The sequence below is a fragment of the Gorilla gorilla genome, chromosome 1 (genome assembly GCF_029281585.2).
Source record: "Gorilla gorilla gorilla isolate KB3781 chromosome 1, NHGRI_mGorGor1-v2.1_pri, whole genome shotgun sequence".
Lineage (NCBI taxonomy): Eukaryota > Metazoa > Chordata > Mammalia > Primates > Hominidae > Gorilla > Gorilla gorilla.
Genome location: NC_073224.2, coordinates 95331294 through 95359233, shown reverse-complemented (window position 1 = coordinate 95359233; position 27940 = coordinate 95331294). Strand labels below are relative to the sequence as shown.

The 27940-nt window shown below is 44.7% G+C and overlaps 4 non-coding genes and 1 pseudogene across 4 annotated transcripts; all 5 read right to left on the bottom strand.

Annotated features, from left to right (window-relative positions):
* Positions 1 to 380: 380 nt before the first annotated feature.
* LOC134758519 (COMM domain-containing protein 6-like) lies at positions 381 to 19258 on the bottom strand (annotated as a pseudogene).
* On the bottom strand, positions 10922 to 10993 carry TRNAE-UUC (transfer RNA glutamic acid (anticodon UUC)). The gene has a single exon. It is a non-coding gene; the product is annotated as a tRNA-Glu (tRNA).
* TRNAN-GUU (transfer RNA asparagine (anticodon GUU)) lies at positions 14818 to 14891 on the bottom strand. The gene has a single exon. It is a non-coding gene; the product is annotated as a tRNA-Asn (tRNA).
* A 7617-nt stretch (positions 19259 to 26875) lies between the features above and the next one.
* Positions 26876 to 26947, bottom strand: TRNAG-UCC (transfer RNA glycine (anticodon UCC)). Its single transcript has one exon. It is a non-coding gene; the product is annotated as a tRNA-Gly (tRNA).
* Positions 26948 to 27530: 583 nt separating this feature from the next.
* TRNAD-GUC (transfer RNA aspartic acid (anticodon GUC)) lies at positions 27531 to 27602 on the bottom strand. The gene has a single exon. It is a non-coding gene; the product is annotated as a tRNA-Asp (tRNA).
* Positions 27603 to 27940: the final 338 nt, after the last annotated feature.

Genomic DNA, 27940 nt, shown 5'->3' with positions numbered 1-27940 from the left:
GGCGCACATCTGTAATCCAGCACTTTGGGAGGCCGAGGTGGGCGGATCACCTGAGGTCAGGAGTTCGAGACCAGCCTGGCCAACATGGTGAAACCCCATCACTACTAAAAATACAAAAATTAGTGGGGTGTGGTTGTGGGCACCTGTAATATCAGCTACTCAGGAGGCTGAGGCAGGAGAGTCGCTTGAACCCAGGAGGCAGAGGTTGCAGTGAGCCGAGATCATGCCACTGCACTCCAGCCTCGGCAACAAAGAGTGTAACTCCATCTCAAAAAAAAAGAAAAAAAACAAAAGTGCAATTTTCATTCAATAAATATTTCATTCTTATGCGATTTTGTTGCAGAAAGTGAAGTCCATGACTTTAGAATGATAGTAATTTATCAACCAAATAATCCGTTTCGCATAGTTTCAATAACTGCAGCCATCTCCTTGAATTATCTGCATAAATTCTGACACTGTGGAATTGTCATTTCAAAACACTTGGTCTTTACTTGGCCTGAATGAGTGCCACTTTTAGCATCACTGCAACATAAGGATACTTAAGAGATCTGCAACTGTCACAGCTCACAGCCAAACCCAGTTTCCATTGAAAATCTACAAGCTCAGCCAGGCGTGGTGGCTCATGTCTGTAATCCCAGCATTTTTGGAGGCCGAGGCGGGTGGATCACAAGGTCAGGAGATGGAGACCATCCTGGCTAACACGGCGAAACCCCCTCTCTATTAAAAACACAAAAAAATTAGCTGAGCGTGGTGGCGGGTGCCTGTAGTCCCAGCTACTCAGGAGGCTGAAGCAGGAGAATGGCGTGAACCTGGGAGGCAGAGCTTGCAGTGAGCCAAGATCACGCCACTGCACTCCAACCTGGGCGATAGAGCGAGACTGTCAAAAAAAAAAAAAAAAAAATCTACAAACTCTGGCCAGGCGCGGTGGCTCACGCCTGTAATCACAGCACTTTGGGAGGCTGAGGTGGGTGGATCACCTGAGGTCAGGAGTTTACACCAACCTGACCAACATGGTGAAACCCCGTCTCTACAAAAATACAAAATTAGCCAGGCATGGTGGCGCATACGTGTAGTCCCAGCTACTCGGGAAGGTGAGGCAGGAGAATCACTTGAACCCAGGAGGGAGAGGTTGCAGTGAGCCGAGATTGCGCCGCTGCACTCCAGCCTGGGCGACAGAGCGAGACTCCATCTCAAAAAAAAAAACAAAAAAACTGCATTTTGTTCTGTACTAAGAAAAATTCTTCTGCCTGCCTTGAGATGCTGTTAATCTGTAACCCTAGCCCCAACCCCGTGCCCCAGAGACATGTGCTGTGTTGACTCCAGGTTTTTTTTTTTTTTTTTGAGACAGAGTCTCGCTCTGTCTCCCAGGCTGGAGTGCAGTGGCGCCATCTCCGCTCACTGCAAGCTCCGCCTCTGGGGTTCACCACATTCTCCTGCCTCAGCCTCCCGAGTAGCTGGGACTACAGGCGCCCGCCACAACACCCGGCTAATTTTTTGTATTTTTAGTAGAGACAGGGTTTCACCGTGTTAGCCAGGATGGTCTCCATCTCCTGACCTCGTGATCTGCCCACCTTTGCCTCCCAAAGTGCTGGGATTACAGGCGTGAGCCACAGCGCCTGGCCATTGACTCAAGGTTTAATGGATTTAGGGCTGTGCAGGATGTGCTTTGTTAAAAAAAGTGTTTGAAGGTAGTATGCTTGGTAAAAGTCATTGCCATTCTCTACTCGCGAGTACCCAGGGACACATACACTGCGGAAGGCCGCAGGGACCTCTGCCCAGGAAAGCCAGATATTGTCCAAGGTTTCTCCCCATCTGATAGCCTGAGATATGGCCTCATGGGAAGGGAAAGACCTGACTGTCCCCCAGCCCCACACCCTTAAAGGTTCTGTGTGAGGAGGATTAGTGAAAGAGGAAGGCATCTCTGCAGTTGAGATAAGAGGAAGGCATCTGTCTCCTGCTCATCCTTGGGAATGGAATGTCTCGGTGTAAGACCCGACTGTACGTTCTATTTACTGAGATAGGAGAAAACCGCCTTGGGGCTGGAGGTGAGACATGCTGGCAGCAATACTGCTCTTCAATGCACCGAGATGTTTGTGTACATGTACATCAAGGCACAGCACCTTTCCTCAAACTTATTTATGACACAGAGACCTTTGCTCATATGTTTTCCTGCTGACCCTCTCCCCACTATTACCGTATTGTCCTGCCACATCCCCCTCTCCGAGATGGTAGAGATAGTGGTCAATAAATACTGAGGGAACTCAGAGACCAGTGCCAGTGCGGGTCCTCTGTATGCTGAGCGCCAGTTCCCTGGGCCCACTGTTCTTTCTCTATACTTTGTCTCTGTGTCTTATTTCTTTTCTCAGTCTCTCGTCCCACCTGAGGAGAGATACCCACAGGTGTGAAGGGGCTAGCCCCCTTCAGAGCTCAGGTGTTTGAAACCAGCCTGGGCAACAAACATGGCGATACCCTCATCTCTATTAAAAAAAAAAAAGACAATAGCCATAGTAAATTTTAAAAACTGTGTAGCACTGACACAAGAATAAATAAGTACCCAATGGAACAGAATACAGAATCCAGAAACAGACCTGAGTGTGAACGGAAATTTCATATATGATATAATATTTGAATTAATGAGTTGTTTAGTGGATAATCTTGAGAAAACTGACTTACAGTATGTTGGGAAAATAAAATTGGATTATAACTCACACAGTTACCACTTTCCAATAGATTAGATATCAAAAAGTCAAAGATGATACCATGAAGCTAATAGACAAAAATTCAGAATAACGTTTTTGTTACCTTGGGGTGGGAAAGAATTTTTAAAATAGATCGTAAAACCATACAGCATAGAGGGAAAATAAATGGATGAATCTGAGCAACTCGATATGAAAGACTTCAATGAGGCACATCATGGATGAAGAGATAATAACAAGGAGAAGATATGATATCTAAAACAAACAAGGGATTTATAACTAGATTCTAGAATATACAAGGAACTTCTGAAATTAGAAAGAAAAGAAAATACCCAACAGGAAACCTAACATAAAAAAATGGGTAAAGAATGTGAATAGTCCAACTTAAGAAGAGGAAAGCTAAGTAGCTAAAAATATGAAGAATGATGAACCTCACTAGTAATCAGAGAAATGGAAATAAATTAAAATGGTGAGATATCCATTTATATCTTTGGTAAACATTAGAAAGTCATGTCTTGGGTAACATATAGGCAAATGAGAGGCCGGGCACAGTGACTCGTGCATATAATCCAAGCACTTTGGGAGTCTGAGGCGGGTGGATCGCCTGAGGTCAGGAGTTTGAGACCAGCTTGATGAATATGGTGAAATCCCATCTCTACTAGAAATACAAAAATTAGCTGGGCATGGTGGTGCATGCCTGTAATCCCAGCTACTCGGGAGGCTGAGGCAGGAGAGTCGCTTGAACCTGGGAGGCAGAGGCTGCAGTGAGCTGAGATCATGCCATTGCATTCCAGCCTAGGTGACAGAGTGAGACTCTGTCTAAAAAAAAAAAAAAAAATAGAATAGAATAAAATAAAATAAAACATAGGCAAATGGGAAGTCTCATGTCCTGCTGATGGGAATTAAACAGGTACCGCAAGTTGGGAAGCAACCTGGAAGTATTTAAGTAACTGTATGCTTTAAGACTCAGCAATCCTTCTAACTCTATATCTAAGAGAAACTAGCACCTAGGTCTATAAGGAGACATGTATCAGAATATTCATGACAGGACTGTGTATGATGGTGAGAATTGGAGGCAGTCCAGATGTCCATCACTAATGCATAGATTTACTTAGGCTTGGTTTACTGATGCAAAAGAGAGAGAATAAAAATACAGTGTTTTCACAAAAACAGTGAAAAGGGAGTAGGAAATAGCATAAAATTCATAGCAGAAACCCATTTTTGCAAATATACAATATTGCATTTTGTTAAATAAACACACTCTCACATACACAAACACTGATACCTTTTATATCTCCAGATTCATTTTTTTTTTTTTTTTGAGGTGGAGTCTCTGTCACCCAGGCTGGAGTACAGTGGCACGATCTTGGCTCACTGCAACCTCCCCCTCCTGAGTTCAAGCGATACTCCCACCTCAGCCTCCTGAGTAGTTGGGATTACAGGCACTTGCCTTCATGCCTGGCTAATTTTTTTGTATTTTTGTAGAGATGGGGTTTCACGATGTTGGCCAAGCTGGTCTTGAACTCCTGACCTCAGGTGATCCACCTGCCTGGGCCTCCCAAAGTGCTGGGATTACAGGCATGAGCCACCGTGCCTGGCTTAATATTTTTAGAAATAATATGTATACTTAAAAAACAGACTAAATATACAAAACTGGGTGCATTGTAGGGGAGAGGAATTGGTGTAAGAATGGGAGATGAGGAGAAAATAATGAGACAATATAACAGAACAGGGATCTTACCCAATCAATGATTATAATGAGCAATAGGGCTGGGCGGGGTGGCTCATGCCTGTAATCCCAGCACTTTGGGAGGCTGAGATGGGTGGATCTCTTGAGGTCAGGAGTTCGAGACCAGCCTGGCCAACATGGAAAAATCCTGTCTCTACTAAAAATACAAAAATTAGCCAGGCATGACGGCGCATGCCTGTAGTCCCCACTACTCAGGAGGCCGAGGCAGGAGAATCGCTTGAACCTGGGAAGCAGAGGTTGCAGTGAACCAAGATCATGGCCTTGCACTCCAGCTTGAGTGACAGAGTGAGACTCCATCTCAAAATAAATAAATAATACATAAATGAATAAAGTGCAATAAACTGAGGGAGATGATTGAATCAATTTTGTGTGCCCGTGAGTGATAAGAGGGAAGAAAAGTGAAAGTATACAATACCTTTTGGGAGAAATAGAAGAGGACTGACTGGGGTGAAGATATTCACAACATAATATCAAAACTACTCCTACAAATCCATGAGACAAAGACAACTCAAGAAAAACATGTATTTTGGCCGGGCATGGTGGCTCACCCTTGTAATCCCAGCACTTTGGGAGGCCAAGGCGAGTGGATCACTTGAGGTCAGGAGTTCGAGACCAGGCTGGCCAACGCGGTGAAACCCCATCTCTACTAAAAAATACAAAAAAATTAGCCGGGCGTGGTGGCTCATGCTTGTAGTCCCAGCTACTCAGGAGTTTGAGGCAGGAGAATCATTTGAACCCGGGAGGCGAAGGTTGCAGTGAGCCGAGATTGTGCCCCTGCACTCCAGCCTGGGCGACAGAGTGAGAATCCTTCTCAAAAAAAAAAAAGAAAAGAAAAAGAGAAAAATATGCTTTTTTGGCTGGGCGTGGTGGCTCACGCCTGTAATCCCAGCACTTTGGAAGGCAGAGGCGGGCGGATCATGAGGTCAGGAGATCGAGACCATCCTGGCTAACATGGTGAAACCCGTCTCTACTAAAAATACAAAAAATTAGCCGGGTGTGGTGGTGGGCACCTGTAGTCCCAGCTACTCTGGAGGCTGAGGCAGGAGAATGGCGTGAACCCAGGAGGCGGAGCTTGCAGTAAGCCAAGATGGCGCCACTGCACTCCAGCCTGGGTGACAGAGCGAGACTCTGTCTCAAAAAAAAAAAAGCTTTATATATATATATATAAAAGCTTTTATATATATAAATATATTTTATATATAAAAGCTTTTATATATATAAATATATTATATATATAATTTTATATTATATATAAAAATATATATTTTTATATATAAAAAAGCTTTATACATATATATAAAGCTTTTTTTTTGAGACAGAGTCTCGCTCTGTCACCCAGGCTGTGTGTATATATATGTATATTCTCTCCCTCTCTCTCTCTCTCTCTCTCTCTCTCTCTCTCTCTCTATATATATATATATATATATATTTTTTTTTTTTTTTAGACAGTCTCACTCTGTCACCCAGGCTGGAGTGCAGTGGCATGATATTGGCTCACTGCAACCTCCACTGCTGAGGTTCAAGTGATTCTCCTGCTTCAGCCTCCTGAATAGCCGGGATTACATGCACAAGACACCATGCCCAGCTAATTTTTGTACTTTTAGTAGAGATGAAGTTTCACCATGTTTCACCATGTTGGCCAGGCTGGTCTTGAACTCCTGACCTTAAATGATCTGCCCACCTCGGCCTCCCAAAGTGCTGGGATTACAGGTGTGAGCCACCAGCCTGGCCTCTAGTTATTTTTTACATAATGTTCAGCATACAATAAAAATTAGGAGACATGTGAAGAGAAAGGAAAATGTGACCAATGGTCAAGAGAAAAAAGCAAACAGTAGAAGCAGAAACAAATATAAGCCAATTGTTTAAGTTCACAGGCAAGAACTTTAAAATAATCACAATTTTATTTTTAAAAAATAGAGGAAAAGATGGAAAGTAGATGAGAAGAATTTCAACAGAGAATTGGAATAGAGACAAAAACTTCTAGAACAGAACCCTCTGAATGGGTTTAACTGCAAATTGGACACAGCAGGAGATGAGATTAGTGAATTCAAAGACAGATCAATAGGCTGGGCACTGTGACTCACACCTGTAATCCCAGCACTTTGGGAGGCTGAGGCGGGTGGATCAGCTGAGGTCAGGAGTTTGAGACCAACCTGACCAACATGGTGAAACCCTGTCTCTACTAAAATACAAAATTAGCCGGGCGTGGTGGTGGGTGCCTGTAATCCCAGCTACTCTGGAAGCTCAGGCAGGAGAATCGCTTGAACCTGGGAGGCGCAGGTTGCAGTGAGCCGAGATCACACCATTGCACTCCAGCCTGGGCAATGAGTGAGACTCTGGCCTCAATACAGAAAGAAAGAAAAGGGAGGGAGGGAGGTAGGAAAGAAGGAAGGAAGGAAGGAAGGAAGGAAGGAAGGAAGGAAGGAAGGGAGGAAGGAACCAACCCATATTGAAGCACAAACACATGAGTTGAGCCTGAGACCTTGGTCAAGAACCAAACCTAACAATACTCTGGCTAAAGAGTGAGGGGACTGTGGGCATGGGGGAATGCCTCCCCACAGATTCCCATCCATGACCCTTGGCCTGATGACCACAGCATCTCAGTAATGCTTCTGTAGTCCAGTATCATTTCTTCTTTCTGAAATACATACATACATACATATACATATATATATATATATACATATATATATATATTTATTTTTTGAGGCAGAGTCTTGCTCTGTCACCCAGGCTTGGGTGCAGTGGCACGATCTCAGCTAACTGCAACCTCTGCCTCCCAGGTTCAAGTGATTTTCCTGCCTCAGCCTCCCAAGTAGCTGGGATTACAGGCATGCACCACCATGCCTGGCTAATTTTTGTATTTTTAGTGGAGATGGGGTTTCACCATGTTGGCCAAGCTGGTCTGGAACTCCTGACCTCAAGTGATCTGCCTACCTCAGCCTCCCAAACTGCTGGGATTACAGGCATGAGCCACTGCACCCGGCCTGAAATACATGTTTAAAAGAAAAATGTTGATCGTTTACTCAAAGGGGTAAATTAAGAATGGTAGTGAGCTCCTAATATCGCTAGCCACAATTCTCAAGGGAAGCAAATAGGGAGGCCAAACATCTGGTTGCTAATCTCATCAGCACCTGATGGGTAGGGAGGCTGTGAAGGCTGATGTCCACTGAGGAATTCTGAAATGCTCCTTAAGGGGACTAGGCCCACCCATGTTGAGAATCACTAATGTATACTTTTGTTTAATTTTTTCTCTATTTCTTCTTTTTTTTTTTTTTTTTAAGAGATGTTATGCTATGCTGCCCAGTCTGCTCTCAAACTCCTGGGCTCAAGCGATCCTCCTGCCTTGGCCTCCTGAGTATGTTTAATTTTGCCACGGAAACATGCAGTCTCTCAGGAATATTCTAAATCTAGAATGGGTGGATTAGCACAGTCATAGTATTAGTAATTAATAAAACTTTCCCCCACTTTGAAATCCTGAAAGTAGTTAAAATCATGGAGTTCTAGGCAGTCCGGTATTAGCAGCCCTTGACCTTTGCACTGGCAGCTGTCACCAGGTGTTTAATGTGGCTTATTAGGGAAGTCCAGAGCCAGCCAATACCCTTTACTGAGCTTGTGAGGTCAAGAATGCCACACATAATCCATTTAGATTTTTTTGTAAAATAAAAACCATATATCTATATGGTAACGAATTGGTTAATTGTAAGCCAGGAAATAAAATGAATAAACAAAAGTGAAGTGGTAACAAATTAGTTAAATGGCAGGGGGATCAAATCCAGATCTGTCAGGACAGAAGGGAATACTCACCATCTATGCTAATGAGGAAGGAGATGAATCTAAAGTCAACAACATCTCCTCTAACTGCCCACTTTTACACTGGGCCCAGATAGGTAGGAAGCATTGATTGCTAATGCCCCATTTGCTCCCAGGCCACCACCTAGTCTGACCCTTTGCTGGCAGGACAGAGTGAGAGGCCAGCATCAGAGTGGCCATTCGTGAAAATGCCAGAAACATTGTCTACTCTCCACCCCACCCCATCTCCCACAAAACTCACCTGTGCCATGCAAGACTGTGGCAGGTGGTTGGAATTCCAGGCGCTGCTGCTCTTCATCCTTCTAGGGAGGCAGATGTCAGGGCAGAGGCGTGGGAAGTGTGAGGCTGCTGGATCCAAGAGTGGGGGCAGGTGGAGCAGAGGTGAGGTTTGGCCTTTTCGAAGCACTGGGTCATGAAAATCCAACCATGTGCTTTGACCAGATTCGTTTCCTGCTCAGATTCTGGATTGAGGAAGGCGGGGAGTGAGGCCATGGCAAAGAATTGACTAGGAAGAAGCTGTCACCCTTGATGGAGTGGGCAAAGAGTAAAAGCAATCATTTGGGCATAGGACCCAGCTGGACTCCTGGGTGGAAGGTGTGGCCTGGGTGTTCTTGGGTTCCTTGTCTGTTTGAGCCCCAGAACAATAGAAAATCTTGATGGCCATAGCAACAGGAGCTTAATAGTGGGAAGGAAGAAAAATGAAGGACAAAACCAAGACTTAAACTCCCACTGGGAAGTTTGAGAAAAAAGCCTTAACCACTATACCAAAAATGTACCCCAGGAAACTGATCTTACCTTCTGGTACCAGCATCAGCTACATAAATTGTCGGGTCTAGTGCAAAGTGAAAATGCAACCTCTTCTGAAAAAAGCAGCAAGAAAAGTGCTGTGAAGGGTAGTGAACTATAAAGCTTTTTCCTTTCTTCCATAGTCCTTCCTATGATGGGGCTTTTTATTTGCTCTTATTTGTCATTGTATGTAAAGAAAAATTAAGAATTTAAATAGCATGATTTTTTTTTTTTTTCCGAGACAGAGTTTTGCTCTTGTTGCCCAGGCTGGAGTGCAATGACACAATCTCGGCTCACTGCAACCTCCACTTCCCGGGTTCAAATGATTCTCCTGCCTCAGCCTCCGGAGTAGCTGGGATTACAGGCGCCCGCCACCATACCTGGTTAATTTTTTATATTTTTAGTAGAAACGGGGTTTCACCATGTTGGCCAGGCTGGTCTTGAACTCCTGACCTCAGGTGATCTGCCCACCTTGGTCTCCCAAAGTGCTGGGACTGCAGGCGTGAGCCGCCGCGCCTGGCCGGCTAATTATGTGAAATTTTAAGAACATTTTCCAGACACTCCTAAAAGTTTATAACCTACGCTTGCAGTGGTTAAAGCGTCAGTCCTAAGATATTTTTCCAAAAGGTGCTGCCCAGGTAGCTAAGCTGTCTCTCCCTGGTGGTCTAGTGGCTAGGATTCTAGTGCTTTAACTGCCAGCGCCCACGTTCGATTCCCGGTTAGGAAAGTTTGCTTTTTTGCTTTCTTGATCACACGCATTCTATTATCGCCGCGGCTGCGGCTGTCACTGCCCTCCGGAGCAGTTAAGGTTTGCTTGCAGGCACGCCTCTCTGCAAGGCACTACTGACATCCTGTACATCAGTATCCAGGGAATGGGGACTGCCTGTATGGAGTAAAAAGGTAGGCAGATTCAGACTCACCTCAGCCCCACTCTATTGAGAATTACTGATTTTTATTTTTACTTCTTGGGGGCTGAGTCTCGCTCTTTCGCCAGGCTGGAGTGCAGTGGTGGGCTTTCAGCTCATTGCAACCTCCGTCTCCCGGGTTCAAGGAGTAGCTGGGACTACAGCTCAGCCTTCCGAGTAGCTGGGGCTACAGGCCCACACCACCACGCCCAGCTAATTTTGGTATTTTTATTTTTGTATTTTTAGTAGAGACTGGGTTTTACCATGTTGGCCAGGATGGTCTCGATCTTTGACCTCGTGATCCGCCCGCCTCCCAAAGTGCTGGGAGCCAGCGCTCCCGGCTTGATTTTTAAAAATCAATATAAGTAATTTTTACATGAAACAAGTGAGTTATTTCAAATGTCTTCTAAATATAGAAAGGTTTGATGAATTGGCATAGGCACAGTTTTAAGAATGAATGTAATTCTCCCTCCCCCACCTCCTGCCGAGTTCTCATTTAAACCCTAAGGGCGGTTTGTTTACATTTCAGAGATGTAGTAGATGCCCAGGTTATTTTACCAGATGCGCTACTGTTTCCTCTGGTAACAGGTGTTCCAAATCGGAAAACAAACTAGTTCATTATGCTAATTTGCATGTTTGAAACATGGAAAACCTTTCTTAATTCGTTTGGTCTTTTGTAAAAATAGAAACATATTTTTATATGGTAATAAGTTAGTTAACTTTACCCGTAAGACGAATAGATGAAAGTGAACCTCCTATGATGACAAGTTACTTGACAACACTAACTTGTCAACGTTCTTACTTGTCAAGGGCTCCCTAATGACATTGTCCCGCGGTTTTCAAGACTGACTTCAGGATCATCTGGGAGAGGTTGAAAGGCACGTGCAGTGTTCACCGCCTTGAACTGAAGATCACTGAACATGGCTTTGGTGGAAACCACTGCAGTGATATCAGAAAGGAAAAAAGCAAACTTCCCTGACCGGGAATCGAACCCGGGCCGCGGCGGTGAAAGCGCCGAATCCTAGCCACTAGACCACCAGGGAGGGGTGATGACACACTGTGGGCAGCACCTTCTGGGAAAAGATCTTAGGACAGACGCCTCAACCACCTCAGGCACATGTTAGAAACCTATAGGAATGTCTTTAAGAATATTTTGCAATGATGAGTATAGTACTGGATGCAGTGACTGCTGCCTGGGCCAGAGGGTGGCAGAAGGCTTTAGGGACAGAAACATTGGAAGAAAGATTGTCATAAGTCAAGCCGGGGAAGAGAAAAATATTTCCCAAATCATTTTTGTCACGGACTCCCTCTGACATGGGAGTTTCTCATCTCCCTTCCTGCCTCCCTCCCTTTTTCTTTCTTCCTCCTAAAATCTGTATCTCCTTCACTTATATAGTTTCCCCACGATTGATTGAGAAAAAATGTGTCTCTTTTGCCCCCCTCCCCAAAGGATCCTATTCCTGATCTCTAAATATGCCCCTCACCAGTGCAGAGGGAGGAGCAGTCAGAGCCTGGGAGACCTGCCTACCTGGAGCTGCACCCATCTTTGAGGCCTTGCTCTGTTTCCTGGAACCAGAAATGGATTTACCTATTCTACACATTTCATAGAAATGAAATCACATAATGTGTCACATTTTGTCTGGCTTCTCTCACTTGGCATAATATTTTTGGGTTCATTCATGTCATAGTATGTACTTCATTTCTTCTTATGGCTAAATAACACTTTATGTGTATACCACATTTCCTTTATCCATTCATCTGTTGATGGGCATTTTGGTTGTTTCCACCTTTTGGCTGTTGTGAATAATGCTGCTATGAACATTTATGTACAAGCATTTGTTTGAGCATCTGTTTTTTATTTTTTGGGGTTATCTATTTAGTAGTGGGATTACTAAGTCACTTATATTCCCACCAGCATAGGTAAATCTATAGGAACAGAAAGCAGAGTAATGGCTGCCAGGGGCTGGGGAATGTGGAGTAATCACATAATGATATGGGGTTTTACTTTCTTTTGATGAAAATGTTTTGGAACTAGATTGAGATGGTGGTTGCACAACCGTGTGAACATACTTAATGCCACTGAATTTGTTTAAGATGGCTTCATTTTTCTTCACATTTCTGCCTATGCTTTATATTTTCTGTTGTTTTAAAAATTATAGCCATCCTAGTGGGTGTGAAGATACCACTACACATAAATTAGAATGTCTAAAATTAAAGAGACAGACTATATGCAATGGACTGAATGTTTGCACACACACCCCAAGTTCATATGTTAAAATTCTAACTCCCAAGGTTATGATATTATGAGGTGGGGCTTTGGGGAGGTAATTAGGTCATGAAGGTGGAGCCTTCATGAATAGGATTAGTGTCCTTATAAAAGAGACCCTCACCATGTGAGGCTTCTTAAAGGACTGCTTTCTGTGAGAAAACAGGCCCTCACCAGAAACCACATGTGCAAGCACCTTGATCTTGGACCTCCCAACTTCCAGAACCATGAGAAATAAATTTTTGTTGCTTATAAGCCACCCAATCTGTGGCATTTTGTTATAGCACCTGAATGGACTGAGAGATCATACCAAACAAAAAAGAGGACATGCTGTATGGTTTCATTTACATAAAACTCTAGGCAATGCCAACTTATCTATATTGACAAAAAGCAGATCAGTGGTTGGCTTGGGGATGGGCGGGTAAGAGGGAGTGTGAGGTGGTAAGGAGTAGGAGGGTGGAATTGTGGAATTACAAAAGGCTATAGGGAAACTGCTTGGGGGTGATGGAGATGCTCACTATATATATATATATATATATATATTTTTTTTTTTTTTTTGAGACAGAGTTTTGCTCTTGTTTCCCAGGCTGGAGTGCAATGGTGCAATCTTGGCTTACTGCAACTTCCACCTGCCAGATTCAAGTGATTCTCCTGTCTCAGCCTCCCAAGTAGCTGGGATTACAAGCACATGCCACCATGCCTGGCTGATGTTTGTATTATTAGTAGATATGGGGTTTCACCATGTTGGTCAGGCTGGTCTCAAACTCCTGACCTCAGGTGATCCACCCACCTTGGCCTCCCAAAGTGTTGGGATTACAGGCATAGGCCACCACACCCGGCCTATATGCTCACTATCTTAATGATAGTGTTGGATTCACTGGTGTATACATACATCAAAACATCATTTTGTATACTTTAAATATGTACAGTTTATGTTATACTAAATAACATTTTAAATAATGGTTTCTTGAAAATTTTTGTACATATATTTTGGAGACTATCTGCCCATTTATCTATCTTTACCTCTATATCTATATAGTTATACTGTTTTCTCTTAGGTATATACCTCAGAAAAAATTACTGAAACATGCATACATATGTTCAGCTGTGACAGGTATGTCCAAATAGCTTTCCAAAGTGGTTGTAACTATTCACATTCCCATGATCTGTATACCACTTTCTATCCAGTAAGAGTTCCATAGTTACAGACAAAACAGAAAAAATAGGATATGTGTGTGTATATCTTGAATAGCCAAGATATGAACCTAAAATTGGATCCTGCAGGTTAAAAAACTAAAACCCAAGTTAAATTCATAGTCTGAGCATGCCTCTTCTGTGACAGTTGGTGTATTCATCAACAGTGGGAATGGAAATGAGACAGTTGAGCAGATTATTATGAATCTGAGTGCTTTGAACCTACAAATCTCCCTGAGCCTCCCTTACTAGCAAAAGAGCCCCCTTTCTTCCTATATGAACAAGTTGAAATTCTCTTGTTTGAGGATTCTTTATGATAACATCTGAGACAGTTACATGGCAAGGAAATGCCAACTTATTTCAAGACCCACCTCTATCACCTATTATTTCCTCCAGGCCCATAATTTGAATCAGATACCATCAGAAACTATTTAAGTTTTTTTTTTTTTTGAGATGGAGTCTTGCTCTGTCACCCAGGCTGGAGTGCAGTGGCACGATCTCAGCTCACTGCAACCTCCGCCTCCCAGGTTCAAACGATTCTCCTACCTCAGCCTCCTGAGTAGCTGGGACAACAGGCGCCCCCCACCATGCCCGGCTAATTTTTTGTATTTTTAGTAGAGACGGGGGTTTCACTGTGTTAGCCAGGATGGTCTCGATCTCCTGACCTCGTGATCCACCAGCCTCTGCCTCCCAGAGTGCTGGGATTACAGGCGTGAGCTACCGCGTCCGGCCAGAAACTATTTAAGTTTTTAACTTAAACTATTTAAATTTGTAAAGGCACTTTTCTATAGAGATCTTATAAAAACAACTCTTATTTTTTAAGCCTTTCCACATAGTTTAGTTGCTTCTTCACAGCTTACTGCTCTTCATCCAATTTAGTATATAAATTACTAACTCTTAACTGCTTCTTCTCATCTCCATTTCCTCATAAGTGTTCCCGTGCCACGTAAAACTTGTATTAAAGAAATTCGATCTATAGTCTATTAACGTAATTCTCAGGTGCAGTCGGGACCCTAAGAATGGAGGTGGAGTTTTGCTGCCCTGCACCCTTTAAAATTGCAGAGAGGTCATTGGGTTTCTCCAGCTCTTTAGCATCTGCTGTGAGAATTAATTGAGCGAGAGAGCCATACTTGTTTTCCTTAGTACCAGCACTCACCTGCAAAGTCTTGCTGGCTGCGAGGTTCTGCAGGAAAGCAGCTCTCAAAGGATTTATTTCTGGAGGGAAAAGTACAGGAGCCTCTAGTTCAGTACTAGAGGACCTCTAAACGTGTAGGGTGGAGGATGTTAGGAAACGTGTTTTACAAAGCAACCATTGTGCAGGATTTTAGGTTAGAAGTAGAACTTCTGGATCTCAAAAGAAGAATGGAGAAAAATAGTAACAAAGGAATTGGAATCTAAAATTTCAGTCGTCCCTGGGTGGGCTCGAACCACCAACCTTTCGGTTAACAGCCGAACGCGCTAACCGATTGCGCCACAGAGACTGACATGAATGGCTTGTACTTGCAGATCATATTTATAGATATTTAGGTAAACACATGACGATTTCGCTACCTAGAGTTCTGGTTCACTACTACGTGACTGCAAGTCTAGGTCTGAGTTGGGTAATTCTAAAACCTACAACATGAAACCATTCCTGCTATGTGACATTCAGATACTTTCTTGCTTCCTCCCCAGTTTCTTAGCAGCAGCAGAAAGCAATTGACTCCCAAAGTCGAGACACAGACACGAGTAAAATCAAATTTACTTTTGGCTTGAGGAAATGGGGAATGGAGAAAGGGTGTAGTGAGTGTTGGGAGAATAGCTCATTGCTGATTTGAACTAGAGATCCACACTTAGGAAGTCAGCTTGATGTCCTTAAATCGGTAGTTTTTTGAAGCCCAGTTACATCACTTCTTTCTGAATTTCAAATCTACATGCTAAGTGTTTGTTCAAAGAGGTAAGTTAAGTGTGGAAGTGAGCTCTGAAGCACTCCCAGAATATGATTCTCAAGCTTAAATATTCCATGGGAAAGTACTAAATATCCCATGGGAAGGTACAAAGACATCTGGGACACAAGAGATCGAGCAAGTTGAACAAATAAGCACCCCTCCGCTCCAAACAATCAAAAGTATCCCTGATGGGTCATGGCTTTTCATAGGGAATCACTAATTTATGATTAGTTCGATTACATTTAAGTTTTACACTGAAACATGCACCAGATCTATCAGTTATTTTGACTCAAGAAAATCAATTGTAGTAATGAATGTAATTCCCACAAATCTTTGGCATTTGCAAAGCTGTTAACTTTTTGAAGTTTTCTACAGTCTGGATAATTTTTATGAAACCCTCTAATATTTCTACCAGTAGCTTCCATGACATGTTCAGAGGTTTCTATTACAGAAACCCAGGCCACCCATACATCTCACTTAGGCTGGGAAAACAGTGTCACACCCAATATTGTAAGTCAATACAGTTAAGTCTTTCAAATAGCAACAATTTAGTTGACTCTATGTAAAAGACCAGGTCAAAATGAACTTTATAAAACGGAAAATAATAGGATGTTATTCTCTGGCTGGATGGCCAAGCAGCCCCAGATGGAAGACTTCTATGTCTCCAGTATACTTATTGGTTTGATTCAAACATTTCTGTTAAAAGTTCCAGTGGCGAGATTTGCTAGAAACTTTGAGAGACATCGAAGAGGCCCTGGATCCACAGAGTTGGAAGACTTTTTTTTCCCCTTAACCTTTCTTAAGAGGTCCTCGTAAATAATTATTTGAAAAAAAAAAGTGAGACATGGTAGTTGCATGACCTAAAAGGGGTGTAACTGCAGTAATCCATGAACAGTGGCTCAGCTACTTGAATGGCAAAGTAATTGCCTACTACCACTTTAAGTAGAGCTCAAAAGGGCTGAGAATGCAGATCAGACAAGCGATGAACACTGTTTATAAACAGAAGGATCATGCCAGGAATAGGCATAGGCTGGCGAGAAAAGAATGGGAATGGTGCATACTCTGTGAAATCAAAATTAGAGAGGCACGATTGCAGTGGTATAAGAACAAATGTACAGCCAAATGTCAGTGTAGAGAACATATATGAAAATATCTTTCCTGATATGCACAGAAGCTGTAGGGTGAAGTAGACAGAGCTCTGCAGTTTCCTTTGGGGGAAGCCATAAGACTCACAATAAGATCTATACAGAAATGAACAAACGGATGAAGAGCAGAGCTGATCTGTGGGAAAGAGAAAATGGGAAAATTTAGAGATCAAATCTGGGCACAGAATATAGGGGCATTCTCAGTATGTTTCTTGTTATTTTGAGATGAGATTGAGACCATCAGCTAGAACTCTATCCTGACACACAACCGCCAAAAGCTCTTTGGTCAGCTTAGCTGCTGTGTTTCACCCACTGATTCCTTTAACTCCACATTTCCACCCTTGCTGCCAGGGTGTTCTAACTAGCTGGATCTCTAAAGATTCATTTTATACATCCAGAATAGGCAAGCAACTCGAACATGTTGGCAGTAAGCAAACACACACACACACACACACACACACACACACACACACACACACATGTCCCCAATATAATCCCATTAGAAAGTAAGCAAAGGACATTTCCCCAAAAAAAGACATGGGAATGGTCAACCAACAGTTGTATGAAGAAAATGCTCAACATCACAAGTGTTCAGAAAAATACAAATCAAAACCACAATGAGATATCATCTTACCCCAGTTAGAAGAGACATTATTTAACAGACAAAAGAAAACACCCCAAAACCTAACAAATCCAGATGATGAGGCAGAAAAAATGTAGGTCTTAGACACCGTTGGCAGAAAAGTAAATAAGTACACTCACCATTAAAAAAACAGCATAGAAATTTCTCAAGAAAAGCAGGCTGGGCATGGTGGCTCACCCCTGTAATCCCAACACTTTGGGAGGCTGAGATAGGTGGATCACCTGAGGTCAGGAATTTGAGACCAGCCTGGCCAACATGGTGAAACTGCGTCTGTACTAGAAATGCAAAAAAATTAGCCAGGTGTGGTGGTGCATGCCTGTAAGCTCAGCTACTTGGGTGGCTGGGGCAGGAGGATCGCTTGAACCTGGGAGGCAGAAGTTGCAGTGAGCCAGGATCATGCCATTGCACTCCAGTCTGGGCTGGAGCAAGACTCCGTCAAAAAAAAGAAAGAAAGAGAGAGAGAAAAGAAAGAAAGAAAAAGAAAGAAAGAAAGAAAGAGAAAGAAGAAAGGAAGAAAGAAAGAGAAAGAGAAAGAAAGAAAGAAAGAAAGAAAGAAAGAAAGAAAGAAAGAAAAGCAAACAAAGGTACAACCTCTGTAGAATCCAGGAAACTCACAGCTGAGTATTTATCCAACGCAAAGGAAATCCGGATATCAGACAGATACCTGCGCTCCCATGTTTAATGCTGTACTATTCACAATCACAGAAATATCAAATCAACCTAAATGTCCATCAGCCACGAAAAAGATAAAGAAAATGTGGCATATATACACCATGGAATACTATTTGGCTATTGTATTAGTCAGAGTTCCCTAGAGGGACAGAACTAATAGAAGACAGCGAGACAGAGAGAGAGAATTAATTATATATTATATATATCTTATTACATAACTTATATGATATATATTTATTATATGTTATATATTATATATAAAATATATTATATATTATTTATAAAATACATTATATATTATTTATAAAATATATTATAAATAGATAATATATTTTATAATATATAATTATATAATAAACTCCATATATATATACATATATAGCTCATATTAGTTCTCTCCCTCTAGGGGACCCTGGCTAATATATATGGAGTTTATTATATAATTATATAATAAATTATATATACATAGAGAGAGAGAGTTTATTAAGTATTAACTTACACGATCACAAATTCCCAAAATAGGCTGTCTGCAACCTTGAAGAGAAAGGAGAGTCAGTCTGAGTCTCAAAACTGAAGAACTTGGAGTCAGATATTTGAGGGCAGGAAGCATCAAGCACAGGAGAAAGATCTAGGCTGAGAGGCTAGGCCCGTCTCACGTTTTCACATTTTTCTGCCTGCTTTATATTCACTGGCAGCTGATTAGATTGTGCTGACCACATTAAGGGTGGGTCTGCCTTCCCTAACCCACTGGCTCAAATGTTAATCTCCTTTGGCAACACCCTCACAGACACACCCAGGATCAATACTTTGCATCCTTCAATCCAATCAAGTTGACACTCAGTATTAACCATCACAAGTACACCCCTTGTAAACTCAAACCCATACACGTCTTCTGAGATCATACATAGTCTTCAAATAAAGACAATAATAAGGTCATAATTATGCCTAACATAATACAACTATCCTTTGTACAACCAGAAATGCGCCAATCCCCAACCCAAATACTATTACACAAAGTTAACATACTTAAATTCTGATATGAAGTCAATAAATCTTATGTCACATGATAAAGAAAAAGGAAATAAAATGATGATATTTTCTTAGTACAAGTGTATACATGCACAAACATGTTTTTAACAAAAGAAGGAGGAAATACACATGACAATTACAGTCCTCGTTTCTGCAGCTGGTCACGTGGTGATAGCTGGTATTGATGACTACCCTCTTCTACTACTCATTCTGTATTCTCTTTGCCTTCAGCAAGCACCTCAGCAGTTCATAGTTTTTTTTCCCTGATGGAATGACCCAAACTTTCATTCTTGAGGGATCTGGACCATTTGTAGTCTTGCCTGGATTGGGCGGTTGTAGTTTCCCATTGACTATAATCATAGGGCAGGGTAATACTAAGAGGTGCCCTAATGGATCTCCTGTATTCCATGCATACTCTTCCTTACCTCCATTATAGAGTAGTATATTGATTTCATCTTGATAGTCTGGATCAGTCACCCCAGCCAACACTGTAGCTCCCTTCTTAGCCTGTTGACTTAAAGGTAGGATGAGCCCAAAGTGTCTAGGTGGCAATCTCAGCTTCCGGTTTAATGGAATCATTCTTGTGTCTCCTGGTGGCAGTGATCCTCCCCCTGGAACTAAGACCTCCAGGCCAGCAGAATGTAATGTCATGGGAACAGGAAGAAAAATTTTGCTTGTGGAACACTATGGGTGATGGTGAGTTGTGCCACTTCCACTTCCATCCCTTGATTCCTGGACCCGTGAATCCTGGCTATGGGAGAAACACTATCATATATTGGATGCTGATTTAGAGCATACACGGCTTTCTAGAGAACTTTGCCCCAGCCCTGCAAAGTATTGTCACCTAGTTGGCATTGTAATTGTGACTTCAAAAGGCCATTCCACCATTCTATCAATCCAGCTGCTTCAGGATGATGGGGAATACGGTAAGACCAGCAAATTCCATGAGCACGAGACCACTGCCACACTGCTTTTGCCATAAAGTGAATGCGTTGGTCAGAGGCAATGCTGTTGGGAATACCATGGCGGTGGGTAAGGCATTTCATGAGTCCATGGATGGTAGTCTTGGCAGAAGCATTGCATGCAGGATAGGCAAACCCATATCCCAAGTAAGTGTCTATTCCAGTGAGGACAAAGCTTTGACTTTTCCATGATGGGAGAGGTCCAATATAATCAACCTGCCACCAGGGAGCTGGCTGATTACCCTGAGGAATGGTGCCATATTGAGGACTCAGTGTTGGTGTCTGCTGCTGGCAAATTTGGCACTCAGCAGTGGCTGTAGCCAGGTCAGCCTTGGTGAGTGGAAGTCCATGTTGCTGAACCCATGTGTAACCTCCATCCCTGCCATGTTGGCCACTTTGTTCATGGGCCCACTGGGCGATCACAAGGGTGTCTGGGGAAGGAGGCTGAGTAGTGTCCATAGATCGGGTCATCCTATCCACTTGATTATTAAAGTCCTCCTCTGCTGAGGTCACCTGTTGGTGGGCACCTACATGGAATACAAAAGTCTTCACAGTTTTTGACCACGCAGAGAGGTTCATCCACATACCTCTTCCCCAACTTTGTCACCAATTTTCCAGTCATGCTTCTTCCAAGTCCCTGACCATCCAGCCAAACCACTGGCCACAGCCAATGAATCAGTCTATAATCACATATCTGGCCATTTCTCCTTCCATGCAAAGTGCACAACTAGGTGCACTGCTCAAAGTTCTGCTTACTGGGAAGATTCCTCTTCACGGCTGTCCTTCAGGGGTGTCCTAGAAAGGGGGGGCTGTAGTGCTCCAGCTGTCCACTTTTGTGGGGAAAAGAAAGAGAGAACAGACTGTTACTGTGTCTACATAGAAAGGGAAGACATAAGAGACTCCATTTTGAAAAAGACCTGTACTTTAAATAATTGCTTTGCTGAGATGTTGTTAATTTGTAGCTTTGCCCCAGCCACTTTGACCCAACCACTTTGACACAACCTGGAGCTCACAAAAACATGTGTTGTATGAAATCAAGGTTTAAGGGATCTAGGACTGTGCAGGACATGCCTTGTTAACAAAATGTTTACAAGCAGTATACTTGGTAAAAGTCATCGCCATTCTCTAGTCTCAATAAACCAGGGGCACAGTGCACTGTGGAAAGCCACAGGGACCTCCACCCTTGAAAGCGGGGTATTGTCCAAGGTTTCTCCCCATGTGATAGTCTGAAATATGGCCTCATGGGATTAGAAAGACCTGACCATCCCCCAGCCCGACACCCGTAAAGGGTCTGTGCTGAGGTGGATTAATAAAAGAGGAAAGCCTCTTGCAGTTGAGATAGTGGAAAGCCACTGTCTCCTGCCTGCCCCTGGGAACTGAATGTCTCAGTATAAAACCCAATTGTACATTTGTTCAATTCTGAGATGAAAGAAAAACTGCCCTGTGGTGGGAGGTGAGACATGTTTGCAGCAATACTGCCTTGTTATTCTTTACTCCACTGAGATGTTTGGGTGGAGAGAAACATAAATCTGGCTTACGTGCACGTCCAGTCATAGTACCTTCCCTTGAACTTAATTATGACATAGATTCTATTGCTCATGTTTGTTGCTGACCTTTCCCCTTATTATCACCCTGCCCTCCTACTACATTCCTTTTTGCTGAAATAGTGAAGATAATAATCAATAAAAACTGAGGGAACTCAGAGACTGGTGCCGGTGCAGGTCCTTGGTATGCTGAGCGCTGGTCCCCTGGGCCCACTGTTGTTTCTCTATACTTTGTCTCTGTGTCTTATTTCTTTTCTCAGTCTCTCATCCCACCTGACTAGAAATACCCAAAAGTGTGGAGGGGCAGGCCACCCCTTCAACTTTTGGGTGGTGTCTGCATATTGAGCAAAACCATCTGTGAACCAGACCCTAGTCTTCTCTTCCTCTGTCAACTGATCATAGGGAACTTCCAATGAAGCCATCGGTGCAGGCTGGGGGAAAGAAGGCAGGGTGGCAGGAGTGGAGACCATGGCCATTTGAGCCAATTCCTCATGTAATCTACTTGTGCCTTCAGGACCAGCTTGAGCCTGATAACATATGTACCACTTCGATTGGATGATGGAATGCTGCTGTGCATGACTGACTTTATGGCTAGATGGGTCAGAAAGCACCCAGTTCATGATAGGTAGTTTAGGTCGCATGGTGACTTGACCCATACTCAAACGTTCAGTTTCCACCAAAGCCCAGTAACAGGCCAAGAGCTGTCTCTCAAAAGGAGAGTAGTTATTTGCAGAAGATGGCAGGGCCTTGCTCCAAAATCCTAGAGGCCTCTGCTGTGATTCACCTATGGGGGCCTGCCAAAGGCTCCAAACAGCATCCCTATCTGCCACTGACGCCTCAAGCACCATTGGATCTGCTGGATCATATGGCCCAAGTGGCAGAGCAGCTTGTGCAGCAGCCTGGACCTGTTGCAGGGCCTTCTCCTGTTTTGGACCCCACTCAAAACTGGCAGCCTTTCAGGTCATTTGATAAATGGGCCAGAATAACACACCCAAATAAGGAATATGTTACCTCCAAAATCCAAATAGTCCCACTAGGTGTTGTGCCTCTTTCTTGGTTGTAGGAGGGTCCAACTGCAGCAACTTATCCTTCACCTTAGAATGAATATCTTGACAGGCCCCACACCATTGGACCCCTAGAAATTTTACTGAGGTGGAAGGTCCCTGAATTTTAGTTGGATGTATTTCCCATTCTTTGGCACGCAAATGTCTCACGAATAAGTCCAGTGTGTTTGCTACTTCTTGCTCACTGGATCCAGTCAGCATAATGTCATCAATGTAATGGACCAGTGTGACATCTTGCAGAAGCAAAAAGTGATCTACATCTCTCTGAATAAGATGACACAAAGCCGGAGAGTTGATATACCCTTGAGGTGTATTGCTGGCCTTGCCGGCTGAAGGCAAACCACTTCTGGTGGACCTTCTGGACAGGAATGGAGAAAAAGGCATTTGCCAACTCAATGGCTGCATACCAGGTACCAGGAGATGTATTAATTTGCTCAAGCAATGAAACCACATCTGGTACAGCAGCTGCAATTGGAGTCACCACTTGGTTAAGCTTATGATAATCCACTGTCATTCTTCAAGATCCATCTGTCTTCTGCACAGGCCAAATGGGAGAGTTGAATGGGGATGTGGTGGGAATCACCACCTTGCGTCTTTCATGTCCTTGATGTCACCATCAAGGGGTGTGATATTGTTTTTTATTTACTATTTTTCTAGGTAGGGGCAGATCTAATGGCCTCCATTTGGGCCTTCCCACCATAATAGCCTTACCAGTCAGGGAGCCAATGTGGGGGTTCTGCCAGCTGCTAAGTATGTCTATGCAAATTATGCATTCTGGCACTGGGGAAATGACCACAGGATGAGTCTGGAGACCCATTGGATCCACTATAAGTCGGACTGAGCTAAAACTCCATTAATTACCTGACCTCCATAAGCCCCTACTTTAACTGGAGGGCCACAACGACATTTTGGGTACCCTGGAATCAACGTCAGCTCAGAGCCAGAGTCCAGTAGTCCGTGAAATATCTGATCATTTATCTTTCCTCAATGCATAGTTACCCTGGTAAAAGGCCAGAGATTTACTTGGGGATGGATTGGAGAAAGATTCATTGCATAAATTGTGGGTAATGTAGTGGGGTCCTTCCTCAAGGGGAACTGGCCTCTCCTTCATTCAAAGGGTTCTGGGTCTGTAAACTGGCTCAAGTCTGGAAATTGATTGAGGGGCCATGATTCTCTGTTTTTATCATTCAAATTAGCCTTTTGTACCTTCGACGTAGAAATCTTCTTATATAAATTAAGTAGAAATTCAGTAGGCCTCCTACCAATTTAACTTCTAGGAACACAGTGATTAATTAGCCAGTGCCAGAGCTCTACATGAGTCAGACTATTGTGATTGCTGCTTTGTCTCTGCTGTCCATTACGGCAGCTACACCCACCTTGTCTTTGATGATTGAGTGCCACCACTTGGCCCCCGCCACCTTGGGATCCAATTATTCCCATTGTAAGTAAATTTTGTAGTTGGGTGACTGCAGTTCCCACTGTTAGATCTGAGATATAGAGAAGAGTAATTACAGGGCTCTTCAAAGATGCAGGTGCTGCCCTCACAAATCTATTCCACAAGGCATTAATTGCAAGGGTATATCTTCTGGACCCTCCCAGCTGGGATGAGTAGGTCTAAAGTGACTAATTCACCTCACCATCCCAATCTCCCTAAGCCTTTGGATCCATTCCTCTACATTAAATCAAGGGAGATCAGGCATTTCCAGCTTGTTAACAGTGGGCCATCTTTTAATCCATATTTCAGCTAACCAAGGAAATAAGCTATTAGAACCTTTTTGTTTTTAAACTCCCTGAGCTGCAACATTAAATGGAGAGTCCCTACTTAGTGGTCCCAAATCAATAAATTCAGCCTGATCCACCTCTATGTTCCTTCCACCATTATCCCATACCCTCAATATCCATTCCAATGCCTGTTCTCCAGATTTCTGTTTATATAAATTAGAGAACTCAAGCAGTTCTTTTTGAATGTAGTGCAACTCCTCATGGGTCACACTTTCAACTTCACCTCTAGGAGCCTGCCAGGACTTTAGTCTAGTTATAGGTCTAGAAGCAAACAGAGGTGTTGGGAGTGGCTCCTAAGGAGAATCAACATTATTTTGCCTGGCAACTGCCTCAGAGGAGGTCATCACTGTTGCCTCAGGCAGCACAGGGTTTATCTCCTCAGACAAAGGTGGAGAGGCTGATGGCAGCATGGGTCAGGGAGGGGATGCTGCCACTACTGGGGATGAGGAAGCTGTTCCTTCTGGCCAAAAAGGTTCATCAAAGTTTACAAGCTCAGTGTCCCCAGCTTCATCAGGGAACTCCCACACATCCCCATTCCAAGTTGCAGGGTCCCGTTCTTTTCCAGTCAATGCCCTCACTTTAACAGTAGACACCTGGCAAGGCTGTGCATGCACCTTTCATTGCAGATCAGCCGCAGACATAAGAGCTTGTGTCTGTTTTTCCACAATTTCAGCTGTTTCCCTATAGGAGATAAGACTCTCACTCAGGAAATCTTAGCAGATTTGAGGCTCAGTATCTGCTTCTGAAGCTGAAAGACAGAATCCCTGAGTTCATCATTTTCTTTCATCAATTTGTCCACTGAACTTAGGGGCAAAAAAACAGCTTCATTACATTCATTGGTTCTCCACATATGTCCAAAGGTATTATGTATAGAGTCACTAAACTCCTTGACTCTCACAAGTGGTGAATCAGGAGTGTCAAATGCATTTGTTTTGCATAACTTTCTAAACAGTTCACACCAAGGACTATCAGTGTTTTCCATAGTATTAGAAGTAGAGTCTTTAGCATTATTGGGTCTAATCATATTAAGCAGCTGACTCCAGAAACCTCAAAACCAATGACAGAATTCCATCCTTAATATTCTATTCCTCTAGAACTACTTCTGGTACCAAAATCTGTACAGGTCAGGGTTCCCTAGAGGGAAAGTACTAACAGGATATATGTATATATATCCACACATACAAACACACACACGCACACACATAGAAGTTTATTAAGTATTAACTTACACAATCACAAAGTCCGAAAATACACTGTTTGCAAGCATGAGGAGGAAGGGCAGCTGGCCCAGGGGTCAAAACAGAAGAATCCAATGTTAAGAGGGCAGGAAGCATCAGGCATGGGAGAGAGATGTAGGTGGAGAAGCTAAGCCACTCTCCCCTTTTCACGTCTTTCTGCCTGCTTTATATGGGCTGGCAACTGATTAGATTGTGCACACCAGATTAAGTACGGGTGGGCCTTCCCCAGCCTATTGACTCAAATGTTTATGTCCTTTGGCAACACCATCACAGATACACCTAGCATAAGTACATTGCATCCTTCAATCCAATCAAGTTGACACTCATCATTAACAAACACAGCCATAAAAAAAAAAAGAATGAAATCCTGCCATTGGCAGTAACATGACAGACACTGGAGGTCATGATGTAACATCAAATGAGCCGGGCACAGAAAGACAGAGAGGGCAGGTTCTCACTACTATCGTGGCAGCACAAAAAGTTCACCTTGTGGAGGTAGAGAGTAGAACGATAGACACCAGAGGCTGGAGAGGGTGTGTAGGTGACTGGGGTGAAAAGAGGATGGTGAAATGGGTATGAGCATGTGGGTAGATGGAAGGAATACGTTCTAATGTTCTATGGCAGACTAGGGTGACTAGAGGTAACAACGATGTATTAGAGTGTGTTTCCAAAGAGCTGGAAGACAGCACGTGAGATGTTTCCAACAGGTATAGATGACAGATACCCACTGGATGGATGCCGTACAACCCCTCAGTTGATCATGGATCATTATGCAATGTACAAGCGTCACATGTCACAGGAATCCCATCAATATCATGTCTGCATGAAGAAAAACATAGTCATGCTGCAAGAGTGATTGTCACAGCTCTGCCTCCCCAGCACCATAGCCCGTGGTCTCGGCTCCTCAAGTTCCGCTGCCATTTCTACCAAAGCCGCTGACACCCGTGAAGCCCAATCAGGGATCCCATGCTCAGGGTCTGGCATGCCTTGGAAAAGCCAGTGAGCTGGCTGGCATGAGTGGCTCTAGCGGGTGGCCCAATCATTAGGCGTAGATCCCCCTCAGCCGAGAGAGAAGTGGCCCGTCAGCCACCCGGCTTGGATTGGCGGAAGCCGCTCTGCTCCACACTACTGGAGCATTCCGTGGCCAGAAGAGAGTGCGAGGGTGCTGCTGCTGGTGGTGGTGGGTCACCTGGCGACAATCCGAGGAGAAAGCCTGACCTGGCCAGTGGGGTTGGCCGCTGAGAAAGAGTGGCAGCGAGGTGAGCACATGACAAGGAAGAGCTGCGAAGCCGATGTTGCGAAGTTGGTGTCAGCCAGGCCAAAAGGACAGATGGGTGGAGGTAGGTAGCACACCCTCCAAACACCGCAAGCCTCCTTCCCGGGAGCACAGGCACACAGCCACAGGCCAAGCTGCAACGAGAGCTCCGCGCCCGGGATCTCCCCAAAAGGTCAGCCTGATGCGTTGGCCGGGAATCGAACCCGGGTCAACTGCTTGGAAGGCAGCTATGCTCACCACTATACCACCAACGCCGCACGGGGCGGGCAGCCCCGCCACACCGGCCCGGGGCTCCCAACAGCGCGCCGCTGACGCCTGGGGCAGCACGGCCCCGAATCCCGGTCCGTCCGCCCGACCGCAGCTCCGCGCTGCCACGGCCCTGCCAAAGGCCGCCACGCGCCCCACCGGTGCAAGGACAGCGCGGCTGCCCGTTCCACACGCCTGCCTCTGGGGGCGCTCTCGCTCCCTCGCCGCATCGGGCCCCCAGAGCCCTTCCCCAAGAGATGCCCGAGGGAGGGACAGGGCCGGCGCCGACAAGGTCCCCACCCCTCCGCCTCCCACCGGGCGCCGGGCCCTGTGCGTCGCAGAAAGCCTCTTCCGACAACCACTTTGGGTCGGCAGCTCGTTGGGCGCCATGCAGGGCCAGAGGAGGCTGCCCAGCTGCGGTCACCAAGCCGCGGGTGAGAAGAAAAGGTAGGAGGACAAGGGGGCCCAGAAGGCCACAGGGCCAGGCAGGCCAGGACCGAGATGGCGCCCTGCGACTAGCTGGAGGGTGGAGGAAGGAGAAGAAAGGCCCACAGGCTGGGTCCGAGGCGGCGGCCCAAAAAGCACGGTTGCCTCCCCGTCGGGGAATCGAACCCCGGTCTCCCGCGTGACAGGCGGGGATACTCACCACTATACTAACGAGGACGACGGCAGCGGTCGCCGGGACGCCAGACCCCACTCCGACCGCGGACGCCTAGCCCTGCCTTGATCCCCTCCCCCGACGGCAGGGGCCGGGCGCGTGCTCGCCTTCCACCTTCCACCCGCCACCCGCCACCCGCCACACGCCACCCGTCACCTGCCACCCGCCCCCCGCCACCGTTGGCACGACCTACCCCGACACCCAACAAAGCACCCTGCGATCCCGCTGGGACCCGGAGCCGGAGCCGGAGCCGGACCCCGACAGGTACCGGAGCGGCGTGGAACCTGCCCGTGCGCCCTGCCTGCTGTCTCCAACGCGGGGATCGCGCCGGGGCAGGAGGAGG